This window comes from Pelecanus crispus, chromosome 6 (assembly GCF_030463565.1).
Source record: "Pelecanus crispus isolate bPelCri1 chromosome 6, bPelCri1.pri, whole genome shotgun sequence".
Taxonomy (NCBI): Eukaryota; Metazoa; Chordata; class Aves; order Pelecaniformes; family Pelecanidae; genus Pelecanus; species Pelecanus crispus.
Window position 1 is genome coordinate 17445090 of NC_134648.1, and position 19104 is coordinate 17464193.

A 19104-nucleotide genomic window follows, 5' to 3' on the forward strand; every position below is an offset into this window, starting at 1 on the left:
TGTCTGATTCTGTGCATGTTTAATCTCAAACTTGCTTTGAAAGAATTGTAAAAGTCAGTGAAGCCTACATCTTCCAGAAAACCAAAATAACTCCTCTCAAATCTCCGAAGAACCCCCGTAATTTCTGCCTCTGAGAAAGTTCAGATCGATTTATTCTTTTTGTGTACACCTTTTTAAGCAAGAACTTGGTTAAGTTTTATTTTTATTATATATCTTCACATTAGGAAATTACTTGGGACTAGAACTGTTTAGAAAAGACTTAGAAAATATAAGACAATATTCCACCAGAAAGTGTCTTCATTGCAAGTTTTTAATCAGCTGTACTCAACAACAGTGTTTCGCTCCAGCCATGCACACTTCAGGCATGTGACTAATGCTATTAACTTTAAGTTAATTGTGTTTGAGTGTTTAAAGGATTAGAGTCTTAATTACAGGACATCTGCAGAGGTCAAATATCAAAGGCTGTTCAGAGCCTGAGTTTTAGCATTTTCTCAGTGAGCGATATTTGTGTGAGTTTTCCTTTCCCATTTTCATCCAGCATTCTTTCTGCAGTAAGTTAAATGGGTGTTCCAATATGGCCTTTATTAAATTAACTGGATCATCCTAATGTCCAACCGATCTAGGCGGGGCTCTAGATCATAAGCTCTTTAGACATTAGCAGAGCTGACAGTACGTGCTCAGAAGTAGGCTGGGACTTGGAAAACACCAGTTTGAACAAAGCAAGTTTGCATAGCGTGGTGCCAGCCTACTTTATAGATGCTTCTGATTTGAATTATTAACTGCTAAGATTTTTTTCCTGATGATATATTAAACAGAAATGGAAAGCAAGAGTCTCGGGATGATAATTAGCTGGTATTGACAATGTTTAATTTAGACATCTAACTTAGGTGTCTAAATTATGACCTTAGGCTCCAGACAGGAATATCAGAAAAAGAGATGGCAATGGTCTCCTTCTCCTACCCAAAAAGCAGGATTGATTATATTTAGGTAATTTCTGATAGATACTTGTCCAATCTGCATCTGAAAACTCAAAACCCAAGGCTGTCTTATCCCATAGTAATCTCTCTTGCTGTTTTTTTAATCTGCACCATGAGAAAGCTATTTCTAACATCTAACCCAGATCTCTGTTGCCCACTGAGCCTTTTCAGCAGATGAGATGAGTTTATTGCCCTCTCCCTTAGAAATACAGTGCACATATTTAGCCCCCCCTCACTGGGTCTCCCCTTTCTCCAGGACAAACTACTCCAATTTGTCCAATGTTCCTCATAAAACCTCTAATTCTCTATTCTAGCCAAAGCAGAATACAGTACTCCCACTGAAGGTTTACTAGCCCCAAGCATCACAGAAGAATAGCTTAATTTGCCAGGCAAACAATATTCCTTTTTATATGGCCCCCGGTACTCTTTGCCTTTTTTGTAGTGGCGTGGCTGACTCCTGTTTAGTTTGCGATCCGTGCTAACCACCAAGTCTGTTTATACAGTGATGCTATCAGACCAGTAATTCCACAACCTGCATTTGTGATGTTGGTAATTCTGCAGAGAGTGAAAGCATGTCCTTTGAGTCGCTTTCTTTTCCCCCACTGTAATTTTCCAAGTTCATTGAGATCCTAGCCCTATCCTCCAACACTTCCTGCCCCTCCCAGCCAGCAGGTTTGGTAAGCAAGTTGTCTGTTCTGCCATCAAAATTATTTAATGAAAATATCAAATTGGTGCTATGGAGATACTCCTGCAGAATTCTGCTTGATGCATCAGCCAAGTTAACAACGCACTCCTGCTAAATATTCTCTGGGACCAGTTTACACCCAGTTGTGTACTTGTCCATTCGTGGGTTTTTGTGACTTGTGAGACAGATGGTCATGTGAGAGTGTTAGAAGTCTTTCTAAATCCAAGATATCTGGCATCTGTGGCTTTTCTGCTATACACAGGAACCTAATCAGAGCTGGAAATGAGCTTGTTTGACGTGATTTATTCTAGACAAAGTAATCTCACTGATACTAATTTCTTTTCTAGGTACTTAAATGTGTCAGCGGAGGGAGAAGTTTAACTCGAGCAGCTCATTGTTTAATGGCTCAGCTGGTCACAGAAGGGGTACAGCTTCCTATCCCAGGAATGCAGGCTAGACAAACTAAATTCAGAGAATGTGAATTCCTCTGTACATGATCTAAAATTATCAGTCATCTAAAATGCATATATTTCAAACCCAGAGCAATCACAAAATACCACTTTTACATTGCTGTACACTGGGGACAGACACAAACTTAAGATGCCAAGAAATAAACTTCCCTAGTCTTTAAAAGTGATTTCAAGTAGCTGCCTTGGATTTTTGAGGACAATTTTCAGCTTCATGCTTTAAACAAAGGCTATGAAACTTTCTGGTCCAGAGATAAGTGCAAACAAATAAATTTGCACCCCAGCCAGCAGTCAGCCGTGTAGCACCCCGTGACTGCCTGTGAATATTCAGTGCACCCTAAAGTCAATGGGTGAACTCTATTACAAGGGTGAAGAACTGGACCCTGTGGATCACCTATCAGGTGATGAAAATATGAATATCTTCATGAAAAAAAACCCACAACATGAACAAAAAGTAGGTCTGCCAGAAAGTGAGGGTAATGATACTGAATAACACCAGCTGCTGGAATAGCTGTATTTGCAAAGTATTCTCTTAACCAGAGAAGAAAGAAGATTAAGAATAGAAAAAGAGAAAATACTTATATTTAATTTAGCTATTTAGCTTATTCAATAGTTTAGTTAGCTAAAGTATCTTGAAAGTGCCTGTTGCTTAAACATGTAAAAAATCCAGAAGGATAAGTATATGGGAAATAGTCACCCCCTACCGCGTAATATGTGGTATAAGGATATATAGCCAGTAGGTTGAACTATTTAAGCAAGCAATATATTAATGAAATGAATAAATATTAATTAATTATGAAAATAAGGTGCAAAGAAAGGATTGTTTTATAAGAATAACCACCTTTCCAAAGTTGCTGAAAAGAAGGCAATGAAAAAACCCCACCATCAGAGTAAATGCGAAAGCGCAGTATTCAAACATTGAACAGCAGCTGTAGCACCCAGATATTGTTGAAATTAAACAGCACGTGTAAGACAGACTGCAAAGCAACAGGGGCTTTCCTCCATGATGGGATTAGACTGATTTGGATTGCTGGAGAAACATGAGCCTCTGGGGAGAGCAACCCAGATAAGAAAACCTGGGCCGAGAGACAGCTGCCCCAATTCAGGCGAGCCGTTTCCAGCAGATCCATCATCCAGCGCGGGCAAGCTCTCTGCCCTAGAAACTACTCTGAACCAACCCCCTTGCCTGCATTTCATCCGAGCTTCCCAGCTAAGAGACTAAGTATTTGCATGGAATATAAACTCTGAGAAAATGTTGTTTCAGGTGCATGGGAAGCAACAGTTAGCAGTATTGAGCAGCTGTGTGCGCACACAGGTACATACAGGCATACATGTGTACATGCCGGCTGTACGGTTGTTGAGTGCCTCAGCCTTCTCCTCGTCCGTGGATACAAGTTCGCCTTTCTTGTTCATCAAGGGGGGTACGCTTTCTTTAACCTTCCTTTTCTGGTTGGCATACCTGTAGAAGCCCTTCTTGTTATTCTTTACGTCCCTTGCCAAATTCAGCTCCGTCCTCACCTTGGCCTTCCTGACCTCCTCCCTACACAACCGGCCGTTTCCCTGTATTGCCCCCAGGACACCCGTCCCTGCTTCCACTGCCTGTGCAGTTCCCTCTTACTCTTTAGTTTGACCAGCAGGTCTCGACTCAGCCATGCTGGTCTCTTCCCATCTTTGCCTGATTTTTTACACTTGGGGACTGAGAGCTCTTGTGCTCTATGGAAGGTGTCCTTAAAGATCTGCCAGCTCTGTTCCGTTCCCCTGTCCCTGAGGACCGTCTCCCAGGGGGTCCTTCTGACTAACTCCTTGAAGAGCTGGAAGTTTGCTTTCCTAAAATTTAGGGTCCTGACTGCACTCCTCGCTTTTCCCATGTCCCTCAGGAGCGTGAACTCCACCAATGCGTGATCACTGCAGCCCAGGCTGCCTCCAGTCTTGACGTCACCGATGAGCTCAGTTGCATTGGTGACCATCAGGTCCAGTATCGCATCCCCTCGGGTAGGGGTGTCTATTACCTGGCTTAGGAAGTTGTCATCTATGCATTCCAGGAATCTCCTGGATTGCCTACAGCTCGCTGTGTTGCTTTTCCAGCAAATGTCAGGGTGGTTGAAGTCCCCGGTTACTTTGAGTAGGAGTCCTTCTCCGTCCCCATCTCACACGGCGGGCGGCATCCCCAGCAGGACGCGGCGCAGTGCCGCTGCCGCCTGCTCGTCTGCACGCCAGCTCCGATGCCCGGTGACACGAGTTTGTTTTCTCTACCTGGGAGCAAAGAAAGAAAGAAGCCGTAAGAATTGAGAGCAACGCTAGAAATGACGACGTTGAAGTTGAGAAACGAAGGCGGGGCCCACGGGAGTGGCGGGTGTGAGGGCAGGGCGGGTGGGGCCCCCCGCGGGGCTCCGGCTCCCCGTTCGCGCTCGCCGCTGCGGGCCGCGTTTGCGACAGCAGGTGGCGGGCGCCGCCCGAGCGGAGCCGCAGCCGCAGCCCGAGCCCACGCGTGCGGCGCTGCCGCACAATGGCGGGCTCAGGCGAGCAGCTGTGAGCCGCCCCGGCGCCGGCCGCTGGCGCTCACGTCGGCCGCTCCTCAGGCGCTTTCGTCTTCTGCGCTTCAGCAGAGCCCCTCCGGCCCCGAGCCTCCCCGGAGGAGGTCTTTCCGCAGAAGGCTGCTGAGAGATAAGTAAACGACGAAAAGAGCATACGAAAGGTTTATCTATTTTACTGGAAGTATTCAAAGTAGTTAGTGACAGGACGAGAGGAAATGGGCTTAAGCTGCGCCAGGGGAGGTTTAGATTGGAAATTAGGAAAAATTTCTTTACGGAAAGGGTGGTCAAGAATTGGAACAGGCTGCCCAGAGAGGTAGTGGAGTCCCCATCCCTGGAAGTGTTCAAAAAACGGGTAGATGTGGCACTTCGGGACGTGGTTTAGTCTAGTCTACCCTTGATTGGTTTAGAGTAGACTTGGTAGTGTAGGTTAATGGTTGGACTGGATGATCTTAAAGGTCTTTTCCAACCTAAACGATTCTATGATTCTATGATTCTATAAGCTCTTCGTAATCATACGTGCCTGCGAAGCTGAGAAATGTGTGTTTGCCACATGCAGTTGCAGATGGTTGTGGCATCTGAAGCGGATCAAACGGATTGTACATTTTCTCCTATCGCTCTGCAGCCAAAGCATCTTTTCAAACACTTAGAGAAATATTTGGATTTATTTCCCAAACAGTGCTGAGAGCCTGATTTGAAGATCTACTTCATTTTTGGGGGCTATGGCATTTCTGAAAGTCAGGCTCCCAGCTGTTTTTACAGATCTCTACTATATTATACGCGAAAATAAAACCAGCATAATAAGCTGCCAAATGAAAGCAAGCTAAAATGAACTGTTTCTTGAAACTCTGCTCCTCTACCTATTGTATCTCATTCTCTCCCTGCCTTGAAGAAACTCATGGCCAGTTTATCACGTACTCCCCATCCTCCAAGATTAACAGATCCAATCTCTTTTGCATATTATCAGGAAACAAGCTCCAGAATCAAGGGCACACACACACAAAAAAAGAAAAATCTGCACCTCTCTATCAGATCGGAGTTACCTTGTTTCCTTCACTTATGTTTGGCTAACGTAGCAAAGTTCAATGCAAAACCACACAGAAGGGGAAGCTTATTTTATTTTGAACTGATTTCACACACACTTTTTCTCACAGAGTGTTCTCACTCCTGCTTTCACGTGTGTGAGGATGGAGATGCATGTGGCCATGTAGCCTCAGCAGGACTCTTTGTGGTGCAAGATAGGGGCCGAGGGTGACCCAGCACAGCAGTGCCTTCACTGACTGGGTGCTGTTCCTAAACATGGCACGCAGACCTGGATATTGATAACAGGGCCCATCAACAGTCCAAAACAAGGCAAAGTCAATGAATCAAGTCCAGGGGCTGTCCAGGAGTAGCAGGAGGTGGAACCAGAGACAAGGCTTGAAACAAGGCTGTAGCACAGGTCCAAGGTCCACCTAGGAGACACAGCTGGAGATGAGCTACCTCCAGTATAGATCTGAGGTTCATCTAGGAGTCAGGGCTGGAGAAAAGCTGCCTCCAACATAAGTCTGAGATCCACCCAGGAGGCAGCCCTTGTTTTTCAGACAGGGTGCCTTCAGAAGCTGCACATACCATGTGTTTGCCCCTTCTTCTTGTTTCGTGATGATTTCACACTTGTACATTGCCATTCATACCTCATCCATACCAACCTTAATGTATCTATGTCAAATCCCTATGGGTGTACCACCACATTACAGGAGAAGTCTTTACCTGGTGGCCAGGCTGTAAACAATTCAATACAAACTAACACTTCAATCATCATCAAGAAGCTAATCAAAAGCTAGTGCAGATTGAAGACAGCAGCGTAAGATGTTGCCTGTGTGAAACAGAATTTAGCAAAGAGGCTGCTGCCTCCTACATGAGCTCCGTCTTTTGAGTGTAGCCCCCATAGCGAGCACTTCACAGTAGTGTAATCTCACACACAGTTTTCTCAGCACGGTTCTCTGCAGTGATAAGCTGTATTTACCATGCAGTTAGCATAGTCAAAAATCAAGAGTGTTACATTTAAAACTAATGAAATAAATTCTTGATTATCATCTTCTGGTAAGTCTAGCTTTGTACAGTGTGCTGAGCCTCAGTGCAGGGATTGTGGACTTAGAAATAAAGAACGTTAAGGTCATTTGGAGCAACATAGTTTCAATTAAACAAACGTAAGGGTATATTCATTCCAATATACTCTCAGCAAATCATTTGGCTTCAAATATTTAAGCTTTTATGCAATTGCATGTTAGCTAAACTTATTTCAACCTCCATTCTGCAGTTACCTCAGATTTCCTAGGAGGACGTTGTAATATTTGTGGAGCATATTGTACTCGGTGTAACTCTGAGGAATAAAAAAACCTGTGGCATTGTAATGAATGATCTATCATTTCTGACTTTCCTTCAACAAAACTATTTTATTAACAGTTCTACATTGAAATAGACCACCATTTTATTCCTGGCACCAAAATTTAAGGGAAAAGCAATCCATTTTGTCAGAGCATACATTGGTAAATCTAATTCCATTCCGATAAATGAGCAGTGCAAAGAGGATTTGAGCTTACCATGAAATACTGAAATAAAGGTCAGATTTGTAGCAAGCATAAATCAACATTCTTGCATGGCTTAAGTGGATTTATGCCCATTTATACTAGGCAAGAATCTGGCTCGTTACCACTGGATAAACTACAAATAGAGCGTCAAGCAGGAGTTTGAGTTTTAACACTTATTTCCTTGACTTGTTAGCTTAAATCAGATTCTAAACATTTTGAAGACTTTTCGTTCACTGTAACTGAGGAGGAAAAGTTGGTCTAGAAGTTGGTTAAATTCCCTCCATTGAAAGTAAGCTTTTCAAACAAGGTCTGTGCAGTGTTATTAAACAGCTTGAGCAGAACGAATTGTTGTCAGCTTTTCCAATCCATACATTTCAGGTTTTGAAATGTAGCCTGTAGGGCAACATAAATAACACAAAATCAGTTGATTGATTGTCCAAGGTTGCAATGATTTGGTGGTGCTCAGCAGATGATTTAGTGTTATAGACTCATTCCCCTTTGCAGCACTCTCCTCCAGATAGTGCCATGTGAATATTTAAAAAGCATGCAGCACGCAGAAGTTGAGCAAAGTGCAGTATAGGGGAGGAGCAAGCCCATGCTAGGTTCTGTGCAGAATTGCAGGAGAGTCTGAATAATCATCTCAGAGGGTTTTACATTCAACGTGGTTGCATCAAGCTTTCCTTGGAGCAGGCGTCCCACAAGCGTTTGTGGAAGCCCTAAGCCAGCGCAGCTGCTGAGAGAAGAACCTCTGCTTTGCCTGCATTGCCGGCTTTTCCATTGCCCCTTATTTGTGCCCCCATCAGGATTTGTACAATTGCACAATGAAGCCAACCAGGAACCATTCGGCTGGAAGCAAACCTAACAACAAAAACAAGTTAGTTCCCCTAAGGCCACACTTTCACCAGTGCAGCCAGACTGTTGTCCACTGAACTCTGCTCTCCCAGTGGGCTGGAGAAGGTTAAGGTCATGGCTCTCCAGAAGGATGGCTACCTGCCATTTTCCCTGTTAAATGGGCTCAAGGGCAGCTGGGACAATGGCTTCCAGTCCCAAAACACTGACTCCTTGGCCCTCAGCAGGGCTGGAGAAAGGAGGGGGAGGGACACACAGGAGAGAAACCTGGGCCATGGGGAATGTCCCTTTTGCACAAAAATGGAGAAGATCATAGATCAAGGACTTCACCTATGGGATCTCTGCCTTCAGACCAGCCAGGCTCTGGCAAAGTCAGATTTGGTTTGTGAAACCCAAAAACTGCTCACGGATTTTTTTTCCCCTGGGTATCAATTGATGACTAATGAATGCTTTTATGCTATGCCATTTCCTTTGCTGTTACTAAAGTTGTCTGACTTAGAGAGGTTTTCTCCTCTCAGCTTGGTGCCTGTAGCCAGATCCTCTAGCAAAGTCAGACTCCTGGGTATCATTCACTACCCCAAAAAGTGAAAAATCCCAGTGTTTACTGCATATTGCTAAGAAGAGTGAAGAAAACCTCTGAAAAAACCGCCATTATTTGAACAGAAAGGTCCTTTGTAACCAGCAAATATGTTCAAAAGGATTTTTACTGAAGCATTTGAAAAAAACATGCATATTTAGGAGCAGAATAGCCTAGCTGCAGAGTTGTGCTATTATATCTCAGAAACTTCAAGGCAGGTCTGTGGCTGGAAGGGAAACCGTGCGGAGAAGCAGCAGACATCACAAGAAACTGTTGATGAGCAAGCAGGAACACCTGCCAGGGGAATCCCTTGCCCACCTGATCTGTCTTTTAGATGAATCACAAAGCAGAGGCCACTTCCGCTTACAGGTATCAAATATCTCTTAGTATTTCCCATGATCGTAGGCGTTTTAGCCTTCATGTCTGTCTTAGCTAAATGCTGCTTTTAGTAATACCATTTCCCTCATATAAATTCCCTGGCAGTTTTCAGTTCAGTTAGTTAAATAAACCATCATTTCCTGCCTCAAATGTTAACTATTGTGGCCCAGGGTTCCCTAAGGGTCTCGCTGCCTTTAGATCAGCTGCTTCACAATCTGAGCACATTCTCCTCCTTCTTTAAAGCATTTTCTCTGCTTTTTTTACATGAGGACTTCCCCTGTACAGGAAATCCAGGCTTTAACAGTAAAGATAATAGGCAAGTCATTTTCTTCAGCATCAGAGGGATTGCAGGAAGCATTGCAGCTATGGCACTGAATTGTAGATTCAGCAAGATTCAGTTCATGTCACTCAAAGGAGACATCCTTTCGCTGGGGTTTCAAATGGTTGAGGGGCATTGCAAAGTTATGAGTCAAGACCTGTACTCTCTTTTTGGTAGTTGGAGGCTTCCACCATGTTACAACATCTTTTTTTGCCTGTATTTCAAGGCTGCCTCCCTGTGTGGGTTTATGCACTTCTGCTTTTTGGTAAACAACCCTGAAACCTTCTGAAGATATCTTTGGACTTTCCTCTACAGGTGAGGAGGTCAGGGCTCCTTTACTAGGCAAACTGCTGACACAAAACAGCAAATAGCTGCAGATTTTGAGGTTGCAGGTACAATTCTAACTCTTTCCTGAGAATTAGCATGCTAGAGGTGGAGAATCGATACCCTCCTTTCTGGTAAATAATATCCAAGATAACAGTCTTGTATACATTGCAAATGCTACTTAGCATTCGCTTAATAAATGCCACTTCCTCCTGAAGGTGCTGCTGTGTTTCAGCAGTGGAACGAAGGGTACTGGTCCCCGTTGGGTCTAGTGTTAGGGAAATGCAGTGTCTGACATAGACTTTTCACTCTTAAGAAACCTCCCGATTTACTTGTTTGTACAAGGATTTGTACAAGGATTTGGATGGTTTAGCTGGTCTGCAGGTCCCCTCCCACCAGCCTGTATCCCCATCTCCATTCAGATCCACACAACAGTTCTGCTGGCAGCAAAGGCCACAGATTTGTTGCATGTTTTGAAATATAAGCAGGCAGCGTTAGTCAGAGCACTGATGGTGACTTACTTAATGCAAGAGTAATACTGCACTCCAGAAGCACTAGTAGCTCTTTCTTAAACAGGGGAATGCTTGACTCTTGAACATTTTTCCAGTGTCCAGATATATGAAGATCCCAGGGAAAGGCTCTCCTATGGAGGGACCTGCAGAGAGCTTAGGGCCCTGGCTATAAAGCTGGGCAGCTCTCCACCTTTGTGGTAAGGTAAGGAGGTCTGTTGCCCTCAGAGAAGTCACCAGGCTTAGGTGTTATAAGAATGGCCTCTGCCTTCTACTTGCCTCCAGGTCCTTTCTATGTGAATGGTTTTTGTGACGAGTGCAGTGCAGACAAATTGTGATGGCTTGTTTATACAGCCACACATTCAAAATTAAAGGTCAAATCCCAAGGTCCTCAGTGAGGCAAAGCTCTCAGCCAAGTGTGTGTTTCACAACCTAGGCCACACTGGGTAATCAGTTTGTTAGTGGGAGACCTCACTGATTTCTGTAGTTATCTGAATAATACCTGGCTTAAATCCTATCATTGTTGAGGCCCCTGTCAGGTGCAAAAAAGATGATCTTCCTGAAGTCTGCTCAGTATACACTCATGTCCCAAAATTTTCCCAAAGCCTACCCAAAAGAGCAAGCCCCTGGGTCTTCTAATTTATACTTTTTGAACCCTCCTGATATGCAGAGCAGAGAAACTTAACAGGGCCAGGGAGCTCTCTGGTGCTGGCCATGCCCTCTCCTGCACTGCTCAACAGTGCTAGTGGGGAAGGGACCTCTTGCTTTTTCTTTGCTGACCTATAGACGAATTTGCTTTTCTCTACCTCACCCTAGTTGTCTTCAGTTTTATGTCACCTCCTGGCAGTTGCCATGGGCTGCTGTGATATTAAAGAAAACAAAACAGCATCTTTCTTTCCAAGTTTGAGTGTTTACAGAAAGTTTGCTGCTTCTTGAATCTTCCATGTCAAAAGAACCCACCAAAACCCACTTAGAAGCCCTATCACTTTTGCGGTGTAGGTGAAAAGATTTGAGGCAAACGTGTCTATGTAAATGCTTACATTACCGTATAAATGAACATTATCAAACCAAACTTGGTACCAGATTTACTGGCATTTAAGTTCAATTCTGTATGTTTTGGGAGCCTCTGCTTGAGAAGCACCTGTAAATACTTAAGGAAAAGATTTATCTTTATTTGGAATAAAGGAAAAGTTTACAACCTGGCTTTGTGGCACAGAAATCTGGTTCTGGAGCTAAAACTGGGGTATGGAGTTGCTATTGACATCTCTTCTCATTCATCAGTTTGCCTGAAATTTGGGGGAGAAAAATCTCTTTCAACCAAGCTGGGCCACGTTCAAGCCTTTGCTGATAATGCCCAGGGCAAATTCACAACTCTGACATTTAATGAGCACAACTGATGGCTCTGAGGAGTTTGACTAGCTGCCAAATTGATATGTCTGTGTATCCCATCAGTGACTGTCATACCTCATTTGGATTTTTTTTTCCTGATCTCTATTAAATTGATTTTTGGCCGATTTGTTTGGCAATCTTGCTGAAACACTGCAAAGTGGACACGAGATAGGAACAATGCTAAGCAACCAGATGTAAAAAGACTGGAGCAATAAGAAAGTGTATTTGTTTTTCACTGTTCAAACACGATTTACCAGCTGGGAAACTGTCTTGCAGGTTATACTGCAGTTCCATTAAACTAATCTAGACAACAAACACATCACATAATGTGGTCTTGCAAACACGCCTCATGCAAATACCCCTGCATGCAGGAAGTGATATGGCAGGAATGGCTTAGGCGACAGTTGCTGGAGACACAGATGGGAATGAAGGGCTGTCTAGGAGAAATGGGATATTATGTCAGGTATGTCATATCTCAGTAAGGCTACATTTTCCCCATATGTGCGGGATCTCCATCCACCTGTCAGCAGCTGCTCTGAGAAACTGTGGGATCACTGGCACACTGGCAGAGCCAGGGCTGGAGCTGGGATCAAGAGAGAGATGAGAAAGTGCCAGGAAAGAGGGGCTGAAGAAGGGACATCAGCCCGTCACCTGCAGTACTGCATGAATGCCAAATTTGTGCCATAAGCACAAAGTTAAAGACCCTAAATACAGGCAGCTAAAAAACTAAAGTCCTGCCATGGTGGATCATGGCAAATACTGCATTGCTCACTCCTGGATTTGCAGAGCCTGGAGAATATATTCTCATGATATTTGTCCTGCCATACTGGCAGGCTTCCAGGCAGTGTCGCCCCATTGGCCTCCCCTCCATCAGTCAAGAAATTTCTGCCTCTTCCCCAGTGATGAAGAGGATGGTGACTGTCAGAGAGGAAGGAAACACAGGCTACCTGCTGCACTGCTGTTGATTTTACCAATTAAGTTACTTGGACAAGTAACTTCAGGTAGGCACCATTTGAAAAAACTGAGAGAAGACCATTAATGGCAGAGATCTCTGCTGCGTCCCCACCCTACTGGCTGGCATCCTTCCAGCTTACAAATGTTGCCTTTCCTTGCACAAACCCAAACTCTTTATGCTTTTCCTATGAGAGTTTCTTCTTTTCCTGATCTGAGAAAGAGAACACGCCAAGCAGGAGACTATAAATTGCATTATTAGATGGGATAATGTCACCCAGATCTTTGCTCACCAGCCATGAAACTGCTCCGAGTTGCAATATCAGAAATTAGCTTCTGAGGCAGCAGGTCTCATTAATTGGCCCTGCTTTGGCTTCTCCTGTGTCTACTTTGACACATGTGCAAGATTAAACACCTCCACCCCCACTATTTTAGCCCTTTCCTGACTTCCTCCAGCCTTATCCCTAACTCTTGTAGCTGTCCTGTCCTTCTTGGCCCAACATCCTGGCTTACTGGCTGCTCTTCTGCCCCAGCCAGGCCACCTCTTCAGCTCAGTTACCCAGAGGAGAGCAACAGGTAATGGGCAAAACATTAGCTCTGCCACTGCTAGCCGAGCTGGAAAGGTCCCAGGCTGCTTGCTAAGCGGCTCCCAGACCACTGATGCACTGCTTTCTGTTTGGGGAGGCCATTGCAGACCTTGCTTGGATCTCCCCTGGCCCGGCAAGGTGGGCCAAACCCTGTATAAGAGAGCCCTGGGTTCAAGAGCTTAGGTGAGGTTACTTCCACCATCCATCATTGAGTTAATAGCTCTTCTTCAGAGCTGATGGCCTGAAAACTTTAAGGATAAAAATGGCCACTGCCCACCACTGGAAAGGGGAGAATTTTTACTTTGCTTTGTAAGATTTATTTCTAGGATTGCGACTTTGCAAGAAAAACATCCATCAAAATGGCATCATTCTGATTCCCATCACACCCTTTTCTTTCTTTTCTGTCTTGATTTTAGAGGCTGCCATTTTAATAACTGCAGTTGAAATCAATGCCATGCAACACTGAAAAGGCTGAAATTGTAGCTTTCCCATGGGACAGGGCAGCATTCAGCAGCTTAGGTTGCCTATTGGACTGCCTCTTGGACGTGCTGTTTTCATCTTGTCTCCTTCCCCATGTTACTCTGGACATGGTAATTCACAGCCACATCAGGTTTACATGCCTCCAAATATGCTAGTCTGCCTAAGTGTAGGGACTTCAAAGAGCTGAGGTATAGGGGAATGTGGTGGTTAAACACTGTTGTATGTATTATGTTATTGCAGTCTATTTTTAGCAGCCGTGGTCGCTGTGTATTGCAACCCTAAGGCACCTCTGAACTTACAGTCACAAAAATGAAAATGAGAAACAAATTAATTGGATCCTCAGACTGGCCAAAAAGGAATCCTGTCTCAATATTTATAGAACAAATAAACATAAACAACTGTAAAAATGTATTTTTGTTCTCTTTGGTTAAACATAGAACTCCTCTGCTGTTGATCTTTTGGCTGTATAGTAAATGTCCCAGTGTCCGTGCTGTGAATAATTGTTGCTGGGACTTTGTGTTTTTTTAAGTCAGTACCACAAAAATGCCATGGCTATTACAAAGTGCAAGGGTTGACTGCCAGATTTTGCACCTATTCTTTTGGGCCTGAGCCTTTTTTTCACTTAAATAATTTTTACTTTAGTGTACCTGTGTTGAAATCAGTTGCTTGAGCATAGTTGCTCCTGATTTGTATCAGTGAAAGTCAGAAGAGCATCAGCCCACTCACGCTCTGTTTTCTTAGCCAGTTTGAGAGTCAACCTGAATCAACATATTTCTCTAGTTGGTGGAGCAACGTGGTTTCTCATCTCAGACAGATCGTTTTGTTAGCTTTGTTCTCTGCTGTCTGTGCATGCAGAGGGGCTTTTTCACATGTTTGCTATTTGATTTTATGTTTACTCATGCCCAATCTGTCTGACTGCCTTTGCTTTTCAGTTACTGTTTCTCAAAATGGCTCCAACAACCCTCTTCTGCCATCTCAGAGGAAAAGCACAATTGCATTATTGTACTTAGTGAATGCATTTTCTCATACATGTAGCTGAATGGGAGATTATTTAAATATCTTAAACACTCTCCTAATTGGAATAATGACATGCTAGGAATGGGAGTGCAAGGAGAATTTATATTCAGACTCCTGAATTTCAGTGAATGAGTAATCAACACTCCATCACTTCCTACAAGGTTAAACAATTTTTTAAGCAAATGGTTACCGTAAAAACACCATTTGACTGCATTAAAACAAACAAACAAACGGAAAGCCAAGAATGGGTATTTCTGGTGATCTTATATCACGTGAAAGTTTTGTGGGCCCCTTAGCAAAGGAAAAGTTGACTTGAAATGCTGACAGCTGGCTGGCGCCTCAGGGCTGCCCCACCAGCCCCTGCCCCATGCCCGTCTCAGCCATTCTGTCTCTCCTCACCTTGTGCCATCCTGGTGCTGGTCTCAACACCAGCGCTCAAAAGTCCTGCTCTGAGCCAGATCGGGGGGGGCAATTTGGGTTAAAAAATAACCCAGAAAAATATGTTTGCTTGTCTCTACGTGTGTGTGTTTGGAAGCGGTCTCAGTTTCGCCGTGTGATTCATGGAAAGGCTGTACCAAGGTCTGTGCTGGCACGAGGGCAGGCAGGAGCAAGGGGGAAAATGGAGTAACCCCCGGAGCTGGGAAGGAAAATATCGCTAACTGATATTGCTGCCAAATACTGTATTTTCTGAAGCCACTGCCTTAGACCAGAACAGTCGAATTAGTGCCTGTAGCCTGTACCTTAGCAAGACTGTCCCATCTTTACATCTTTGCTTACAGCTGCCGCCTTATCAACAGGTTGGTCATTCTCTTAGTCAGTTTATTGCTATAAAGTCAATTATATGCAGTTATTCAAAAGTCTAATCTAATCTAATCTAGTAATTTTTATATACAAAATCTCATTTTCCTGTCATCATGTTCACAATAATTACATCAACACTTTTGATCATTTAACTAAAAAAGCCTTTAAGCAGTTCTGAGTGATTAAGCTTTGTTGCCACTATTCTTTTTTGCATCCTCCAGTACTATGCTTTTCTTTTTCTTGTTTCTTTCCTGCAAATTGTTTCTGTAATTAATTTCATTGGGCTTGATCTGAAGCCCGTTGAGGTGAACGCACAGACTGTCATTAACTTGAATAGGCTGCAGGTCAGACCTCCTGTAAATGCTTTAATAGCCACAGGTCAAGGATTTGAAATCAAGAACACCTGTTTTACTGTGTGTTTCTATTGTTCTTTCAGCTAGCTTCATCAAACTAATGATATTGACGCAGAAATGCAAACTGTTGTAGGCACAACACTGGAAAGTAAAAGTCTGTACTACATTTATTAAAACCGTACTTAGAAATGCCAACCACAGGTTGCACTGTGCCTCACTCATGCACCCAGCAAGAGACAGACAGTGAAAGGCAAACAGGTGGCTTGTGGCAGAACTGAGACTTAAATCCAGCTAATGTAAGTGCAAGTTTAGTGTCTGTCCCCCTCCCCGCTCCCAGCTATGCCTCTTGTTCTGCTGAGTGAGGCGCAACAGCACATGTACCTGTACAAGAGCAATATTCTCTAATAATTTCCTTGTCTGATAATGTTACAGGAGGCAGAACATTAATCCAAAAGGAAGGACTGACCCTTGGCTGTTTCTATCAACCCCAGTGCTGTTTGCTTGCATAGCAGCAATTATGGACTCTGCCACTGACAGCAATGAATAAGTCTTTCCAGTGTTTCCCTGATAAGAAGACTCTTCGCAAGAGATAATGTGGACATGTCTCACAGGGCTCAAAGTTGCCTAAGCCTTTTGCCATTCCACTTTTCAGCATTATCAGATGCACTGCAATATCCAGCCTTGGAGGAGAGTCTTTAGCTGAAGGGACTTTTGCTGCCCAGTTTATATGGTCCTGCTAGAAAGCAGCCACCCGTGACTGAGTGTAGTAAAAACATAGAAGTTCCAGCTCAAGTTGAAGCAAACCCTTGTTCCCATTAATTACTCAAAACAAAACATTGGTGTTAGTGCACTGTCCCTGCTGGAAACTATACCATGCTCTCACGTAACTACAAAGTTAGCCTTAACTGCTAAAAGAGCCGTATTTTTTCACAGTAGCAGCGTGAACACACGAGTTATCATGAGATGAAAAGCAGGCACTTAGCAGTGTACCCTGAAGTCAGCAGTTCTGGACAGATATATGAGCTGATCTCAGCACGTTTACTTCACAGCAAAACCACACTGTCGTCTTCTGACTGTTTCTACCTCAGGAAAACAAATGAACGTTAACTATCCAGAAGTTTTAAAAACTAAAAAAGCTTTAAAAAAATCTTAAACCCTATTTTTAGCAATGAAGATAAGTTTCAAATCTCTTTAAACTTCTCAAACATTTGTAATTCGCCTCTTGATCTAAATCCAGATTCAGTTATTTATGCTGGATTTATTGTCCATTATGCTTTGGCCACTTGCTGACCCTGTCTCAGAGGCAACATGAACTCTGGTGACAAACAGAGCCTCTTCTGTGCCAAACAGGAAAAATTTAAAACTATTTATCTGACATGACAATACTGATAATAGTGCAGAGAAGCACTTTGGACTTCTCCTAAAGGGTACGGTGATCTTCGTTATCTTCTATTTGCATTTCTTTTTGCCCTATGGAAGAAAGGTTAGGGGAAAGCCAGATTAGCTCTGCGCTTAGCAGAAACACTGAAGATGATAACTGCAAGGACACATTATTTACCTGATCAATAAGAGTGACTTTGGAGTGCAGACTAACATGCTTTCTCAATAATTGTCTTAGACTTCAGTTCCTAAATGCTGCTTAACTTTCAACTGCCAAAATAGGGATTTTTAAATGACTTGCCTCCTACAGCTGGTTAGTAATAGGGACAGGAATTTGTAGACACCATCCAGATCTTCCTCTGTAAAATATTTTTTCTTCTTTAGCTAAAAATCTTCAATAGTCTAAATAAAAATTCTAGTTTAACCATCTCAATCTTGCATGAGGTAATGCACAAGACAAGCAAAAGGGCAACTGACATCACACAGATTGCCTATGGTCCTGTAAGCAAGGTACAACTGTTGTATTCTTTCCTAAAATGAAAAGTGCTTGTTAAAAAGCAATCTTCTGGTAAGGCAGTCAGAGACAGCCACCCCAAGAAGGGAACCACCAGTAACCAGATTTTTATGTTTCGCGGGGCCTGAAATTGTTTTCAAAAGACATCAGTTAATATCAGCTTTGCCTACTTCTGATCTTATTTCTAATGTTCCTCTGTATTTTGCCCACAGGCAAATGTCTGAAGCTTGGATGTTTTTAAGGTATACCTGTGAAGGAGCTGAAAAAAGTCCCAAATGAGCTTAAAATATTTCCATACTTGCAAAACCAAAAAATAATGATTGAATTACCTCACATCTCCATGTTCCTGGGACAGAGCCTTTACGGGCGCAAACATGAGCTTGCTGGCCTTCCTCTACCTGATGCCCTGGGAGCGTGAGGTGGGTCAGGAGGCAGCCTCGTTGTGCCAGCCTGGTGCTACTGCACTACTGCTTAACCTGAAATCTCCTCTTGCCTTCACTCTCTGCCCTTGGCAGCTGTGGTAAAGCCTTGCTGCATGAGGTCTGGCACCAGCGCCAGCTTCTCCCCTTCCCATCAGGAGACTCATGCCCTCTATTTGCAGCATTTGTCCTCCCTGTGCAGATGTGGGAACCACAAACGCTAAAGTACTTTGAAGTCTAATGGCTCGGTAGCATACTGAAATGTTAAAAAAAAACCACTAAGGGAGGCAGGGGAAAATCATTGTCTTTGAGGCTGCTATCACAGATATTTATGGTAACGAAATGCTAGTCCAAATTCAAGGCTATGCCTTCCAGCTTAGCAACTTTAAACAGGTGAAGCACAGGGGCAGTGTGGCTGAAAAAGGAGCTCCTCCCGAGTTTGTGTCCTGCAGCATCCAGGACATTCATAGACAAAATGTGCTATTCCAGGTAAGAGGGCAATGCTACTAGCTATCCTAAGCTACTCTCCAGTCTTTCCTCTCCGATACGTTGGCATGCTGGTAGTTTCTGAGAAGAGCTGGACGTGGATCCTGCCTCACTTCTCTTTTCTGAACATGCTTCTGATGAGAATGAGCAATGAGCATCACTGCAGATGGCTGCGTGGGTGCATTTGCTTGTTGAAAACTGCCACTGTGCAGTTCTGGCTGGAGGAGACTGGAGCAACGATGCTGGGAGCAGAAGTTCTGAGGCTGGGGCACAGCATGGCCAGCAATGCTGAACTGCACTGCTGGCAAAGTGCCCAGGGCCTGACAGCATGCCCAGGAAAAGAGAAAACCCTAAGGGAGAGAAAGCAAAACAGACCAAAAATAAATGCGAGCGGAAGGGGACTGCAAAGGCTCCCTTACATGGGCTGGTAGCTGTTGGCTTGTGCCTTTGGTCTAACGGTTGCTGGAGGGCACCTGGGGCTGAGAAAGCCCTTCCCACCGCTGGCTTCGTCCTCTCCAGCAGTCCCCAACCATGTCATACA